The sequence below is a fragment of the Lissotriton helveticus genome, chromosome 6, assembly GCF_964261635.1.
Source record: "Lissotriton helveticus chromosome 6, aLisHel1.1, whole genome shotgun sequence".
In the NCBI taxonomy this organism is placed as follows: Eukaryota; Metazoa; Chordata; class Amphibia; order Caudata; family Salamandridae; genus Lissotriton; species Lissotriton helveticus.
The window spans coordinates 1,629,561,244-1,629,579,014 of NC_136067.1; the positions used below are offsets into that span (position 1 = coordinate 1,629,561,244).

The following is a 17,771-nucleotide window of genomic DNA, read 5'->3' on the forward strand; positions in this document are numbered from 1 at the left end:
AATGGGTCGCGGGGAAAGACACGGCCGAGGACGGGGGCCCAGCGACCTGTGAGCGCGCTCAACAACAAAGCCCTGCGTGAATGTTTCCCTGCCGAACAACTCCGCAAGTAGTTGTTCCACAAAGATGTCCATACGCCCAGTGGCGGTCGTCTCTGGAATTCCAAAGATATGTATATTGTTGCGGCGGCTTCGAGCTTCTAAATCCTCGTTTTTGATAGCTACGTCTTTGAGGATCTTATCCACTCTTTCAAGCCGCTTCAAGGAGGTTGACGCACCACCTTCGATGTCCGAGACCCTCGATTTCATGCCATCCAGCCGCCGGTCATGTACTTGGATTTTAGTTCCCATGTCAGACAATTTCTTGTCCAGGTCATCAAATCGACCATCCAACGGCCTAAAACTGGCTCTCATCTCGGCTAGCATGGCAGTCGCAAGGAAAGCAGGGTCTTCCGTATCGTTAGAGCCCGTGGCCCCACCAGCCAAACCAGGAGGGACATCCGAAGCAGGGCCAGCAGCCTTATCAAACTGTAGCACGCGCTGTTTAGGATCTTTCTTTCCCATCTTAGAAGGAGAGGAAGGGGCTGTGGTCTATTAGATCAACAACTGAGGCGAGATCAGAGGGCCAAACACGTGGATGTCATCCTGTCAATTAGCCAAGCAACAGGACCATCAGGACCATCACCCGGCAGACCATGCAGTGCAGCAGCCGCAGCAATACTGAGCGGAAAATGTAGATTAGCGAGGTGGCAGAACAAGGATGGAGGTGAGGTCACACACGTTCCGCTGGAGGTTCAGGGCAGCGCCCGAGGAACCGTGGGCCGCCTCAGCCGCGTGGCTCCAATGATCCGCACCAGGGAGGGCGGCGCGGAGAGCGTCGGGCGGCCTAGGTCGCAGGGCACAGGCGGTCGGGCAGCCCATGACGAGACGCTAGTAACTCCAACCCCCTGCAGGAGGCGAAGGCCCCTAATGGTCACCAGTTAGCATAGCAGAGCCGAAACATCAGGGCAGACGGAGGCCTCAATTTCACCATGCCAGTGGATGTCAAGATGTTTGCGGGGGGCTCATCCACTCACTCAAGGCAGGCTGATGTCATCTCCAGTCGTTGCGTGTGCAGGAGAGGCTAGGGGGGGGAGTCGGCACACCCAACGAGGCCCAGCGCCGCCGCAGCTCCAGGACGGAAAGCTGGGGCTCCTCGCAAACCCGTCTCGCCTCCCGCCGAATCCAGCATGCCAGGCCCCGGCGCGGTCACGCCCACAGGGCCTCAGGAGCCCCGAGAGTGCTCCGCAAGCAGTGGGACCCGGTCGGAAGACGCAGCAGGAGGGGCAGGGGGAGGAGAGCCCGCAGAAAGGAGTGTGGGGGGGAGCGCAATGCAGCGCCGGGTGCCCGTCATGGCCAAACTCACCGCCCCGCAGATGACGCTTCTACCGTCGGGGGAGGCCACGCCAGCTCTCCGCGCCGGCCCGCCACGAGACAGCCCCGGGTATCGCCGCCGTCCGCGCCTAGCATCAGGGTGTTCCCCACGATGTCCGGGAACTGCTGGAGGGTGTCTGCGATGTTAAAAATGCCCCTACATCGAGCAAATCAAAGAGTATGAGGCCCGGCCGACGGAGCTTCAGGCAAAGGCGGCCATCTTGGTCGCCTCCGTGGCCCCGCCCCTCCATTCCTAACATAGTTAGCGAGGTTTTAGCATCCTTACACCCTGAAGTTACTTCAAAGAAGTATGCTAAATGTTAGCAGAAGCAGGAAATAACAAGCCTATAAATCGAGTTTCTTAAGATTGATTGCACAGCATACCATCTCTCTGTATAAAACAGCCATTTATCTGTTCTCAATCACAGCTTTTTTCCATAAATAATAAGCAAGAACAAAGCTAAAGGTTATTTCTTTGCACTAGAGCTGCCTAAGACCAAGTCTGGTTGTTGCTGTAACCGGTGTTGCTGAAGTCGTGATAGTCTCATTGCGAAGCCCCCAACCTACGGTCAGATACTTGGATTTTTATAGTATCTGATGGCGAAGAAATACACATTATTATAAGTACATTGTTAGAACAAAAGCCAACCCAGAGCAAAACATCTCATTTATAGCTAATGTGGCTGGATGCAAAAAAAGAAGTAGGAAAAAAAACAGTAAGGATACAAACTGTCCTTTGGTGCACTTTTTGTTTTTCATTTTAGAAAAGCAGTATTAGTCTTAGAGCCTCCACTTCTTGCAACAAGACGGTCAGGTGATCCTCTGAAAGCCACTCTGCCATGGACGGAGTATGTGGCGGATTGGAAAGGAATTGCAGGACATAGCCCAGTTGAATGATCTGAAAGACCCATGTTAGATGTTGGGAAAAATGTCTGATACTTCCTCTCACAGGGTGATCATGGTCAGTACAGGGTTTGCTTCATTTGTATGCCCAACCAAGACGTTGACTGTGAGCCAAATCACTGAAGTACCCCCTAAAGGGAAAAACACCCAAGAAAAATGTCTAGAAGGGGTTGAGAGGCCCGAAGAAGGCAATGTGGCCTAACTTTTTAAAAAATGTTCCTGGGCAGAATCAGCCTTTTGCCAAATAGTTGAGATCCATTGAAAGGCATATCCTGTATGTCCCCTGAAAATCCAGTAGATCTCATCCATGTGTGGAGACAGAATAGTGGCAAAATCTTGGCCTAGACAATCAGTGGTATCCAGGCCAGATCGAATTACATATTTGGCCACATCCTGATCCTCTTGAATGGTTTGCGCCAGGGAGGCCTGAAATTCCTCAGAGACTGCTAGCAAGATCTCATTGACCAAGCCTCAAAGAGTATGTGGATAGTGCCCAAGTAATCAGCTGGTATTGATGGACCTTTGGGCTAGGATGGCCGATGAGTACATTTGTTTGCCGAAAGCCTCAATTCTCAACTCCGTTTTGGAATTTGCTGATGGAAGCTTGTAACATGAGACTTTCTGGCATAAGGTGTTGAATCAAAAAATAAGAGTCGCCTGGCACAAGCTTGTGGTATTTGGCTTTCTGCCTGTTCACCACTAGGCAAGAACAAGAGTCTGACCAGATGCCCATTAATATGACTGTTAGGGCCTCATTAAATGGTAGTTCAGAGGAAGCCTGTTCAGGCAGCAAAAACCTCCATAATCACATTTGTCTTAAATTTCATAAAATAAAGTTGTAACACCACGTCTTGTCACCATAGCAAAAAACCAGTGTCTTCCATTGGTAGACGGGGGTGGATGGGCAGCTAACCCAGTATCAGGGGAAATGCCCAACACATTGGCCTCTTTAAAATCCATATGTAGATTGCCATCATCAAAATGTGTGGGTAAATCAACCCCATCACCTCTGTGATCTTTAAAGGCTGGCTGAGTTTTATCAGAGCCAAAAAGGTGGGGGAGCACTGGAGAACAGCTCTGTGGCAGAATTTGTGTCTTGTCTGAATATGATTCTGCAGGGACTGGGTGCAACAATGTGAATTTGTGACCCAACAGCGACAAGGCCAAGGTGCGTTTGGCTTGGAGACCTCTTGCACTGGCATCAATGTTGAAGAAACCGCCATGAATTTTGGTGGAGGAGTCGAAGTCAGCTCTGAAGCTGGTGCGAAACTCAAGACAGGTTCAGAAGGTTCAGACGAATCTGTTGGTGGTAAGCCGACTGGAGGCCGTTGCGGCTCGTAGGTAGCCGGAAAATGTCAAACATTCGCAACATAGCCTCTTTAAAGACCCAGATCTGCTATGACGTTACCAATGACTCTAGAAAGTCAAGGTGCATCTGGATCAATTGCAGAATCTGCTCCCCAGAAGGAGTTTGAGAATGAAGCAGAGTGGCACCCAGACAACAACCAAATGACAAATGAAGATGAGTGCAACTTGGCCTACTTGTGCTTCGATTTGGCTTACCCCAGGGCTTCATCAAGGAAGAGGACCTGTTATGGGAACAGACTTGAGAGTGGAAACATGTACACACACTCGTCTTTCAGCAGGAGTGGGGTTTCTTCTTCCCAAGTTTGGTTACATACATATTCACTGCACAATCCCAGATCACCTTTGGGTTCATAGGGCGTACTCCTTGCTTGACTTGAAGTGATGTCCTGAACTCAAACACCAGAGGCATACCTTATGCGGGTTGATCAGATATTTATTTATGACAGACCCAGCAAGATTGAAACCCTGTAGTTTTAGGAGGTGACATAGTTCCCATAAGTTTTGGTTGAAAAATGTTTTTAAAGGAAAATATTCTTTAACAAATAAGAAAAAAGTGGGAGCAGAGCTCAAGCAAGATCTGTGCACGAAGCTGTGGAAAGAAAGGAACTGACATTGATTTGTAGGGTGACGCTTATAGGCAGCTGTATTCGTCACTCAATGGGGCAGAGAATGAAGTCAACATGGAGCTGCAGGATGTCACCTACCAGTGCGCCAGTGCAATGCTGTTTAAAGCATCCAGATACATTCTGTCACCAGGGGATATTCGAAAGGTGAGGAATCTGTTATAAGGATACATCAGAACTCTCTTGTGTGGCTGATGTAAAAACTAACCGCACTCCTGGGGTCCAACCTGTGCAACCGCTCCTCCTCCTTGGTTGGATGGAGTGGTATATAAAAGTTTAGTAAGGTGACAGACTAGCCTGAGAAAGAATGGGAACACCACCTTAAGTAGTAAAGCTGCCTTCTCTCGGAGAACTAGCTTTTCTGGGAAGAAGCAAGAGAAAGGTGGATGGACACTCAAGGTATGATGCTAGCTAACATGCAGAGTTAATGTTATAGCAACCAAAAACTCTGTCTTAAACATGAGACTGACAACTGTGCAGGTGCTCAAACTGAGTGCCCATAAAACAAGCTACCACTGGTCACCGCCACTATCACCAGGCCCGCCTGAATGCCCAGGACATTCAAGCTATGATCCAGATGTTTCAGCATGCGTTTCAGTGAGAGCAGCTCCGATGCTTCTGGGTCCATTGGCCTCCTGCATACTGCTTGTAGACCATGCCAGGTGGGACGTGGGCTCTGCAGTTGAATTTGAGTTCTCAGTAGGTTCAACACAAGGAAATCTGTCAGATTTCATTTAGGTGTTGTAGGAGACAGCAAAAGATCTGCAGTGGTGGCTACTCGACTGCAACTGGACTAGTGACAGTTCCCTCCCCGTACCCCACCCAGACCTGACCATGATGATGGATGTGTTATTGCTCATTTGGAGAGGCCATTTGGGAGAGATGGAGAGCAAAACACTCTGGTCTCGGGCGGAAGCTCACTCTCACATAAATCTGTTGGAACTTAGAATAATCTGTTTGGCATTAAGAGCTTTCTTTCCAAAGATCAAAGAGGAATGAGTGCAGGAGCTCACAGACAATGCAACAGCCAGGTGGTATTGCAACAAACAGGGCAGAGTAGGGTTGTGTGTTCTGTGCTTGGAAACCCTACCTCTTTGGAAGTGGCTGAGTGAAAGAGTGAGAGAGGGCATATCTCTGTCCAACATCTGGCGCGTTTTTTCAAACATCAGATCAGATGAACTCAGCCAGTAATATGTAGCGGTTCATTAATGGCATTTGCACTCAAAGGTGGCTTGGCACATCTTCCAGCAATGAGGAGAACCATGGCTCGATCCTTTTGCCACCGCATGGAACGTGCAGTGTCAACAATTTTGCACTTTGGATTACCCAAGACAATCCTTCGTAGGGATGCCTTTTGCCTTCATTGGGGCTTGGAACTTAAATGTGCCTATCTGCCTCTGCCTCTCCTACAAAGAGTTCTCAAGAAAATCAAGAAAGACTGGGTCCAAGTCATCCTAGTGGTTCCGGACGGGGCAAGGAGAGTGTGGAATCCAGAACTTCTGACCATGAGCATCAGTCCTCCAATGTGTCTGAGAGTTCGGGAGGATGTCCTGTAGTAGCAGCATGGTCAGATTCTTTACCCAAACCTGAGCAATCTACACCTCCATGCATGGAGAATGAACAGTGACAGTTGATGACATAAGATCTCCGTCCTGAGGTAGTTGGTGTGATTCTGGCAGCCAGGCATCCGTATACAAAAACTGTTTATGATAGATGCTAGAAGAAGTTTGTGGTGCGGTGGCCCTCCTGTCATATACCATTACAAGTTTCAGTTTTGGATATTCTTTTATTTTGTTTGTCATTGGCACAGCAAGGTCTTGCGGTAGCCACAGTCAAAGGCTGTTTAGCTTCCCTTTCGGTCTTTTGAAAATAGACAGTTGATCCGGCAAATTTAAAATCACCTGTTGTGATACGTTTTTTGAGTGAGTTGGTCCATTTGCTTCCTTCTTTTCCGTTTGTAATGCCACAGTGGGATTTGAATTCAGTTTTAACTTACTGTGTTTACCATTTGAACCTATGCATAGTTGTTCTTTACAGTTGTTGACTCTGAAAACGGTGTTCCTTATAGCCATTATGTCTGCTAAGCGAGTAAGTGAACTTCAGGCCTTGCCATCAGTATCTCCTTATGTTTGCTTCTTTCCTGACAAGTTAGTCCTTTGAACAAAGGCAGCATTCCTTTCTAAGGTAGTTACGTTTTTTCATGTAGGACAATCTGATTTTCTGTAGTTAAAAAGGGTAAAGCAGTACATATGAGGAATAGTTCTAGATGAATTGTCTCATGTATTAAGATCTGTTGTGGGTTAGCTAGAAAACAACTGCCAGAAGGATTACATGCTCACTCTACCATGCTACTGCTAAAGCATTAGCTCGAGGTATACCAGTTTTGGATATTTGTCAGGCTGCACCGTGGGCATCTTTGCACACATTCACCAAGCGCTAATGCCTAGACGGTCAAGTCAGGGAGCAAAGGTATTTCACTCGATCTTTCCCGCAGCATTTCCTAGTTCCAGACCCGCCAGGTGGGAGGCACTGCGTTGGTATCAATTCAAAAGATGAGGAAAATTAGGTTAGACGTCTCTCAGAAGAACAAGTTACTTACCTTTGTTAACAACTTTTCTGGTAGAGTCTATTTAACCCCAGATTCCTCACCTGCCCTCCCCTGTTTTGCGAGTCGGTAACCTATTACTGACTTGCAAAATAAAGTTTGTGAGTTGCTATAAGCAAGGGGCATTTAAAGGACGTCCCTTCCTAATATCGAGTTGAACTGGTATGTATGAATGCTTTGCAACCAGGAATGCGGTTGCAAAACATTCGCAGATTACCACCAATTTCAAATTGTTGATAAGCTATTTGCAAACAGGAAGCCCTTCGTTAATGGTGGCGCCAACATTTTTTCAGAGCAGGCAGTGGTCCCACGAACCATTTCCCACTGTAAAAAAATTTAAAGAAAACCTATCATTTTTATTTTTGAAATGCATCCCATTGGTTCAAAACAGGATGCACTGAAAAAAACAACAGCTTTATTTAAAAAGCAGTCACAGACATGGTGGTCTGCTGACCCCAGCAGGCCACCACCCCTATGATTGCCGGCCATTCCCAATGGGTCACAAATTGCGACGTGCCTCATGAATATTAATTATATCAAGAACATTGGTTCCAGTGGCGTAATCTAAATTGATAACTTTTAATTGTTATGCTCAATGGCAATGATTATAACAAATGAGGATTGAAAATGGCGGAAAGAAATGCACTCACAATTATGTAGTATACTTTCAAATTTTATAGACTCTTATTGAAGGGAAAAAATATATTTTTCATACATATTGATTCATAGGAAAAACATAAACAGTACATAAGGGTGCAGTGTGTCCCAAGTGTGTGCTCCTTGGAGTGCAGCCTGCGCTTTACAAAAACCCCATCACATCACATCACATGTCTGGTACTAGTTCTCACTGACAACAAGACCGCCATGTGGTACTGAAATAAGCAGGGCAGGGTGGGTTCCTGGATCTTGTTCCAAGAGACCCTGCTTTTCTGCCGCTGGCTGAATGGTCAGGGAATTTTCCTGGTGGTACACAAACTGTCGGAATCTTTAAACGCCAAGGCAGACAAACTCAGCAGGCGACGCATGGCAGATCAAAATGGCAGTTACACAGGGAGGTTGCCCACCACTAGAGTTTCCAAAAAGGCCCTCTTACCAAAACATATTTCACCTAGAGGTGGAGCATGGGACTCTTGCACGCCTTCTCGCCACTACCTCTCCTACTACAAGTTCCGTAGAAGGAATGTTTGGGTCCAATTCCTTCTAGTGGCTCCGGATTGGGCAAGGAGGTTGAGGTACCTGGAACTCCTGGGCTTGGGCACCCATCCTCCAACCAGGCAGCTACTTTGAGAGGACATTCTATCACAGCAGCTGGGCAGGGTTGTGGACCTAAGCCTATGCAACATGCACCTCCATGGGAAGAGATTGAAAGGCGACAGTTGATCTCCTATGATCTTCCTCCCAATGTTATTTATGTCATTTTGGCAGCCAGACATCCTTCAATGAAATGACAAGTTTATGACTTGGTGCAGTACCCGCGAGTTGAGCCCATTGCAGGCAAAACTGTTTTTGTTTGCTTGGTTTTTAGTTCCCATGGTCTTGCTCTTGGCACAGTTAAAGGAAACCTGTGGGTCCTTTCAGCCTTTTTGCATTTGCCTGACCAACTAGCGTTTTCCAAATCACCAGTTGTGATGTGTTAACTAAGAGGTCTACAGCATATGTTTCCCCTGAAGACCTTTGTGATGCCATAGTGGAACCTAAATGTAGTTCCAACATTCCTGATGTATACCCCTTTTCTTTTGAGACAATGAACAGTTGTCCTTTGCGTTTACTAACCTTAAAAGCGGTCTTCCTGGTTGCGATAACATCTGCACGTCAGGTGAGCGTACTTCTAACATTTTTGGTCCGGCCTCAGAATCATGTCACTGCGCCAGTTAAGAATTCATCAAAACATTCTGCACTACTGATAGTAAGACGCTAAATAGGGCAGCTTGGTTGATGCTCAAATATGCCAGTGTACATTCCAAAATTGCAGTTGGTCACGGGCGATCACTGATGCTCAACAAGTTCAGTGCTATTTATTGTGACAGGAAAAGACTCACTATTTCGCAGACTGCCTATGGTGCCAAGGTTGTTTATCAGGGTGCTTCAGAATTCTTATCAAATAGGCCCAGGTCTCACATATTAAAGTTGCCCACTAGGTTACAGGTTCTTCTATAAAGTCATTGTCTCCACAGCGCCAGTATGAAAAAAACACAAATAATCACAGCTGTTTTTGCATGTAAAGCATTAATGCAATGCCAGAAAAAGGTTATGGGGAGTATGTATATTACCACTCTCTAGACAGAGACCAAAGCGATCTGGTATAATTCACCACAGCACTAACCTTGCATTGATTTGCACAGAACAATTGGTATTAATTTAGTAATCACTTTGCCCAAGTATGTGATTTGTAGTTTACCACAGAGTCTATGTCCAAAGCATAACAAGACAGGAGCCTAAACTTTTTTCTGAATAACAATACAATACATTTTTAAGCAAGCTTTGTTGAAACCAAGTAAACAGCAAATTTGCTAGTAAGCCTATTTGTACACTGCTTTAGAAAGATATATAAATATTTAGAGATACTCCATCACCATTATGCTTTACAAATAACTCCCTGATAGTAAGCATAAATCATTCTTAAAACATATCCTCATTATTAAATACAAATGTCCTCATATAAATTTTACTCTCCGGTAAATTAACTATTAATGGAATACAGGTCATTCTTCTTTAGAGTTTGACAGACACACTATCTTCGAAAAAACGAAACTCTCATTATGAAAAAGGTTCATAAACCACCAACTACAATTTACCCTGACATTTAGTCATCTTAACCCTCCTTCTGACTATCCTATTCAGAGAAACTTGGGCTGCACAGGGTTCGAGCTGCATGCACTTCAAAGTGGAAGAGGTCTACACACGACTGGCTTAAGTGATAGCCAGTGTCATTGACCATTCTTTAATAACTTTATATGCATTTTCAGAGGCTACGGAGATTGTAAGGTTAATTCTTTTGAGACTCTATTTTAGACTATTGATCCATGCCAAGCTTTGAAGACATGGTGAACATTTAATTCACACAATAAATGTTTTTATATATGCATGTACATGCACAACTGACAGCAGATACAAAGCATGGAGAGTGAAAGCTGCTTTCTCTCCACACCAGCTGGTGCATATGGCAGCGTGTGAATGCCAAGCAATACAAAACAGCATGGTGTTTTGACAACACAAGATACCCTTACTTGATGTTCTAGTAATTCCTTTCCTGATCTTTTTCACCACAGACTGATGAGCTGCCCGACTCATAGATTGCAGGGCCCCATTTGTCTTTTATTTATTGAAAATACAGTTTGACTACTACAATCTCTTGTAATGAAGAAGGCCCGCACACTATGGGAATTGGGTTGAAACACTGACATGCTCTCAGGAGACTCAACAGAAGATATACTTGAAACATTGTCAAATAAACCTCTAGTTTCCCAAAGCTACTGTATATTTTTGCCATTGTTCTATAAACAGCAAGCAGCAGTATCTGCTTTATGGGTTGTCGTTTCTGGAACTTGGTGAACACTGTACAGCATCAAATCCTGTGTGCTCTGCAGCCCTGCTTATCCTGTGTAATTAACGAAGATGCTCTTGCAGATTTATGTTTGATCCAGAGAACTACTGCTGGTCAAGCAAAGAAGTAGAAGAGGTTGGTGGAATAAAGGCATGATGCTGATGGTGACGAGTAACATGCAATAGCTCATAAAGTATATAACGTTTAAACCAATTAATATGAGGGGCAGCCCATCACTGAGTAAGGTGAAACTCACCAAGGATTATGCTCCCAATTGCATCACAAGCAGCTCACCAACCCTGAACATTTGGTTCATTGTTTGCATTATAGAGTTTTTGCCAATAAGTTAATACAATTAATTAAATATAAGATCAAGTTACTTAACTGCGGGTTCCTCGCCTTGTTGATATTCCCCAGGTGTCAGACTGAATTCGGAAATTTGTAAGCAGTACTCCTGCACGCCAGTAGGTGGGGATATGCAGCTCCCGTCGACATCGTTCCACTCCAGAAGTGATGAGCAGAACCGTATATAAGCGCCCCCCATGCACACTGACATCAGTTTCTTTTATAGGCTGTCTGTGCCCTCACACGCACAGCCCATCAGCTGATTTGCATGACCGGTGTGAATATCTGTAAATTGAGTCCTTCTTAGATGGAAAAAGGATGAAGTTCACAGAACGAGAAGGCTGGGAGGGTTGATGAAGAATATGCACTTAGATAGTGTGGCTCACCTGGAGAAGTGTGGCTCACCGGTTAGAAGCGGCAGGCCCTGAAGCAGAGGTCGGCCCGGGACCAGGGTTCAATTCCCGACGCAGCAGGGTCTTGGGTCAATGTCCGCGGACTCGATAATTCTCGCTTAGGTGCCTACGCTAACCATGGGTCCCACTCTGCAACTCTGGGCAATAGCTTGCTTAATCTCCACAACGGCTCCAGCAACGCCGGGGATGCCTGGCTTCACCTTGGGGTGCCCTCTCACAGGGAAAGCCAGGACGGGTTCCCCAGCGGTATACAGCGCCAGGACGCCACGTAACGAGGTAACAGTGCGCTTTACAAGTATACATACATTACATTACATATGATATTGACCATAAAGATCGCTATTAAAGATAAGTAACTTGTTCCTCTGATGGATACTTCTAATTGCAGATTTATCACCTGGTGAATACATACCATAACAGTACCTCCCAAAGTGGTGGGCCTGTGAATTGGCTCAGACCAGAAAGTCATGCAAGACCAAATGGGCAAAATGTCGCTCTCGATGGACTAGACAGTCGAGGCAGTAGTATTTTGTAAACATCTGTACTGACCTGATGCCTGACAAATGTCCAGGATGACTACTCCGCACGCCAGTGCAGTGGTAACAACTTTGACTCTGGTGGAATGAGCCTGTAAGGCTTCTGCGGGCTACTTCTTTATGCAGAAAACAATTCATTGTTTTTGTACTGTCTTCCCCTTCATTGCCCAGGAAAACCCTACAAAGAGACGATTGTTCAGTCAGTGTTGTTTGGTTCGATCATATAAAAGTTTAGCGCCTTCTTAGTGGCCAAACAATACAGTCTCTCTTCCTCTTTATAGGGATGAAGTTGAGAAGAAAAAATGCCAGAAGGGTGACAGGCTGTCTGACTTGAAATGGAGTGGCCACTTTTAGTGGAAAGGAAGCTCAGGTACTCAACACCAACTTATTTGTAAAGAAAGTTGTTTAAGGTGGGTAGACATAAAGAGTCTGCAGCTCGCTCATACGCCTAGCCGATGTTATGGCGATTAGAAGACCGCCTTCAATGTCAGAAGTCTTAATGGACAACTGTTCAGTGGCTCAAAACGTGTGCACATCAAAAGAGTGAGGACTAAGTTCAAGTCTAGCTGTGGCATCACAGAGGGTTTTAGTGGAAATAAATGTTGCACACCTTTAAAAAATCTCATCGCAACAGGTAATTTAAATAAAGAAGGCTGATCTGGTAACTGTAAAAAAGCCGAAAATTTACATAAATAGCCTTTAACAGTGCCCAAATCAAATCCTTGCTGGGTCAGGAACAGAAAAAACAACAAAACCTCAGACAGCTATGCTCGATAGGGATCAATTTGTCGGGTACCACAACAATCCTTTCAACAACTGGAGGACACTTATTTTGTGGAAGTCGGCCTTACTGCCAGGAAGACATCAACGACTGGCATACGTTGATTTTGTGGAAGGCGTCCTTGCTACCAGGACGACATCAATGGCTTCGAGAGGACGGTTGAAGAAGGTCAACTGCTGCCACTCGATCGCCAAGCACATTTTGCCCAGGGTGCACTACGCTGCCCTGCTGCTGCGACAAAGTCCTTTTGAAGGTGTCTTTGGATCTCAGGAAAAACGCTCATGCCCAGCAGTTCCGAGTATCAAACTCTCTTGGCACAATCTGGTGCCACTAGAATGACTTGGACCCAGTACTTTCTGATCTTCAGATCTCTGGGCAGGAGAAGGCACACAGGAGTGCCAAACTCCACTCTAGATGAACGATATCTCTTGAGAGAGAGCTGCTTTGGAAATTCCAGCGCACAAACGTGCTGATATTGTACATTCTTCGTGGTGGTGAAAAGATTGAACCAGGGTTTTCCCCATTCTTGGAAGATGCCCCCTGCCACCTCTGGGTGCAACTGCCATTCGTAATCCACTAAGAATCGGTAGCTGAGTCTGTCTGCCCTGGCGTTTACAGATCCCACGTGGTGGTTTACCACCTGAGAAATCCCTTGGTGGTCCAGCCACTTGCAGAAAAGCAGTGCCCAAGAACCCAAACCATCATGCTTGTTGCACTACAACACGGCCATGGAGTTGTCCGTGAGCACCTGCATCAGCCTTCCTCTGATGATGAGAGGAAGGACTTCAGCCCCAAGAGAATCACCCTCAACTCCAAAAAGGTGATAAGGATGCGAGTCTCTGCCAGAGGCATCTGATCTCCACCTCCGCCAGATGATAGGCTCTACACATTAATGATGCATCCATGACCACAGTCTAGTTTTGATGGGGTTAGGAGAGAGGACTGCCATTGACTCAATTGTAGTCCTGTCACCACTACAGATCTTTAGCAGTCTCCTCCAGCATGTGAATACAATCAAACAAATTCCCAAGATGCTGGGCCCACTGGGATTTGATGTCCTCCTGCAAAGCCTGTATATGGCATTTGGTACATGTGGCCAGCACGATGCAGGAAGCTAACAACCCCAGTAGTCTAAGTCATCTACATTGAGATCCAGGACCAAGGTTGAAATATCGGAATAATAGCCTGAATGTCCTGTGCTCTTTGCTCCAGGGGAAAGGCATGACATCATACCATGTCTAGAATAGCTTCAATGAACAAGAGCCTCTGCAAATTAACCATATTGATAGTGAACCCAATCGAGATTCGCAGTCACCTGGAGATGGCTGACAACTGCCTGGGGCAAGCCCACCTTCAACAGTCAGTCATTCAGGTAGGAAAGACAGGTACCTCGACCTCGGAATTTTTGCTGAGACCACCATCATCAATCTTGTGAACATCTGAGGGGCGCTGGTGAGGCCAAAGGGGAGCTCTGTGAACGGAAACCGCTAACTGCAGGTAGTGCTTGTGAGCTGGCAGGACGGGGATAAGAAATTAAACGTCCTGCAGGCCCAATGCCAGAATACGGTCTTCAGGGCATACAGCTTTTGTTCTAGCGTAGTGCATCTTACATTTGTCCTTCCACAGGAAGGCTGAGAGAAGACAAAGCTCTAAAACTGGATGAAGACCCCCATTTTTCTTTGGCAAAAGGAAGTAGCAAGAGTTAACATGAGCCCAGAAACACTGAGGCCGGAACGTTTTCTATGACCTCTTTGCCCCAAAGGGCCTGCACTTCCAGCTGCAAGATGGACAAATGGCATCCTGTCAGCTGTCCCGAATGTGGTGGAAGATATGGTGAGGTGGAAAGAAATGGGTAAATGTAGCCCGATGGACAATCTGGAGGACCCACTTGTCTGAAGTCAATGCCGCCTACCCTTGGAGAAAATATCGCATCCTGCCTCCGATAGAGTGGATGTGTGCCAGCAAGAACACAATAAAGTTGTTTTCTGGCTGCAGGAGGGATGGGGAACTGAGCAGCATGTTGGCCCTGCTGTCCCGAGAGCTGTCTCTGAGAAGCAGAGCCTCAGCTACTAAAGGGCTGAAAAGCCTGTTGGGCTGATAGAGGAGTCTGGCATTGGCAAATTGGTAAGCCCCAACTGTAGCCATGGAGAGAGGCGAAATTGCTGGTGGAAACGTCTTGTGGGAGCAGACAGGCCAAAGGAATCTGTTGTGGATCTGCTCTCCTTAACCAGTTCGAGGGCAGAGACCACTTTTTCACTAAAAATGTGAGAGACGTCAAACAACATGTCCATTAAGGATGCCTGGACATCCCTGGAGAAGCCCGTAGAACTTATCCAGGCGAGGCACTAAAGAGCCACACTATTGCCCAGTGCTTGATCCAAACCATCGGTCCCATACAAGTCAGCACGTATGACAAACTTCTCAGAATCCGTGACTGTCTTGAATAGCCTGTGTAAGGGATTCACGAATCCGGAATAACAGGTAAAACCTGTACCATTATATCGCTAAAGATAAGAGAGGAGCAGCCTAGAAGATATTCTTTGACTTCAGGACAATGCTCGTAGAGGAGAAAATCAATTTTCCAAATGTCTATTCTTTCTGATTCATAATCCTGTGAAGAGAAGGAAAAGCATTAGGATTGACCTTGCTTGTGGACACCTGTACCACCAAGCTCTCCATTATCGAGTTTCTGATAAGAAAGGCCGGGACACCTGTTGCGAGACGATGGTGAAGAGCGACCTGCCTATTAACAGCTGGACCTGCACATGGCATGCGCCTACAAGGCTATCCATAAGGGCTTCATCAAATGGCAACAGGGGGTCTGCAGTAGTGTGGCCAAAGTTACCACACTGGTCTTCACTTCCATAGGGGAAAACTAGAAGTCTAGCACTTCTGCTGAACTTTGCTTAACAACTACTATGGACGAGACGCTTTCTTTGTGGTAGGGCCAGGGTTAGACACTAGGGGCTAGATGTAGGTAATTTAGATTTACCGATTCGAAAATACCGAATTTTACCGATTCGGTATTTTCGAATCGGTAAATACAATGTAGGTAATTATTCGGTCAAAAATACCGAATCGGTAAGATTCGGTATTTACCGAATCGGTAATTACCGATTCAGTATTTGCCATTCATTCCTATGGGCCTGGGGGCCCATAGGAATGAATGTCAATTACCGAAGCGGTAATTACCGATTTCGGTAAATACCAAAATATTCAAGGGTGGCAGGGTGTCACTTTGACACCCTGTTGCACCCCTGATTAGTGCTGGTGTGCACATGTGGCATATATACATGCCTGTCACATGGCACAGGTGTAAATGCACATTTATGCATTTACATAGGAATTCCTTATTTACCACCAACTAATAGTTTCTTAAAGCCCAGAAGCACTGTTTTCAGTGCTTCCTACATCTCATTTACCGATTCGGTAAATACCGAATCGGTAAACGATGATTCTGTAAATACCGAATCGGTAAATACCGATTCGTTATTTACCGAGTTGGTAAAATAGCCTCCTACATAGGAAAAGGCTTTTACCGGTCGTAACGGCAGATTTTGGCCATTACCGACCGGTAAAAGCCTACCTACATCTGGTCCTAGGTCAGTATGTTTTGGTAACCGGCACAGGGGATGGCACAGAGACCGAAGTTCACATTGCAGTCAGTGCTGGACCCAATATGGGTTGAAGGGGCACAGATAAATTCAGACTCGCCAGCAGATGTCCGACTGGAGGACCCTGCAGATCCTTGGGGCCTGAAGGCACATCAGAGAGAGTCAGTAAAGTGCCAAAAATGCGCAGCATGGCATCTCTTAAGGCCACTACTTGCTGCAAAACTGCCAACAGACCTGGAAATCAAGGTGTGAGAGACTAGTCTAAATTGGCTCCAATGGGAATCAGGGGTGACACAGGCATGCCTGTTGATGCCCTTGCACCCACTCTGGAATCCAAGAGAGGTGACAAAGGGCCAATCCTGCTTCATCCTCTTATGCTTTTTCTTGGACTTACCCTAAGTCATCGAACGTGATGATGATCTGCTGCGGGAACCTCTTCAGGAGTGGGAACGGGACCTTCCATTAATAATAAAGGGGTTTGTAAAGCGCCTGGTGACGCCATCCCGGCGTGTCCCCGCGCTGTGGAGAAAGAGTCAGGGCCATTCTACTTCAACTGGTCACAAAGTGGAGCCTTCTGGTGTTTGGTGACGTACAGTTTAGCCTCATGGTGCTGTATAGCATTTGGGTGCATCTAGGTGCAGTCATCACAGTCCCGGGGTCGTGCTCTGACCACAGGCCTCATAAACACACTTCATGAGGGTCCATCACAGACATCTCTTTATGAGAGTCCCTAAATGGTTTAAAGCCTATTGTCTTAGAGAGTTACATTTTCCCTTGCACATTCCTACATTTTTTATAATATTTGTGATCTAAAGAACAAGGAGAACCGCCAGATCCACATCTGTAGGCCTCGAAAGAAAGGAAATTACGTCAGTGTGCATGGGTGGCACTTACATGTGGCTTCACGTGTCATTTCCAGAGAAGAAAGACATTGGTTCGGAGCCACATTATGATACCTACCGGTGCACAGATGTACAACTATAAAGTTTCCGGATCCAGTTTGACACCTGAGGAATATTCATCAGGTAAGGAATCTACGGTTAGAAGTATCCATCAGAATAAAATGTTTATTTAAAGAGTGATAGTCACCTTCCTGATACAACTGGAAAAATCCAACAAATTGAATTCTTTGTGGATTTTTTTTTTTTTTTAATAATGTATAAGATGACCATAGAGAATACGTAAATTGGTGTAAGGTTATTTATACTTTATCCACTGTTTTAGGACGGCTCTTACTATTTTCGCCAAAAATGATACTCAGTGTGTTGAAGGAAACTCGAGGCACAGGGGATGAGTGGGTTTCTGGTGGGTATTCTTACACTATTGCCCAAAAAAGACCTAACCAGACATCTGAAATCAATGACTGCCTCTGCATATGAAATGGTCATCCATTACAAGGTGTCAATAATAGTAGTAAATACAACTGTCAGTTTTGCTTATTACTGTTGAGAAAATAAAACAATTTTAGAAAAAATCTTCACGTGTTGAGGTCAGAAAGAGAAAAAATTATGTAGTGCAAACACTGGTAGCATGGAGCTGGCCCCTTCAAATGGAAGACTGTGCACACATAACTAAAATTTGTTTTGAGTATGGTGGTCCGGATTGGGAAAATATGTTATTGATGGTAAT

General features: G+C 45.8%; 1 protein-coding gene across 6 annotated transcripts in view; it reads right to left on the reverse strand.

The window, feature by feature from the left end:
• Positions 1–17,771, reverse strand: part of EHBP1 (EH domain binding protein 1) — a 2,232,712-nt gene that overhangs the window by 814,022 nt on the left and 1,400,919 nt on the right. The window lies entirely within an intron of this gene.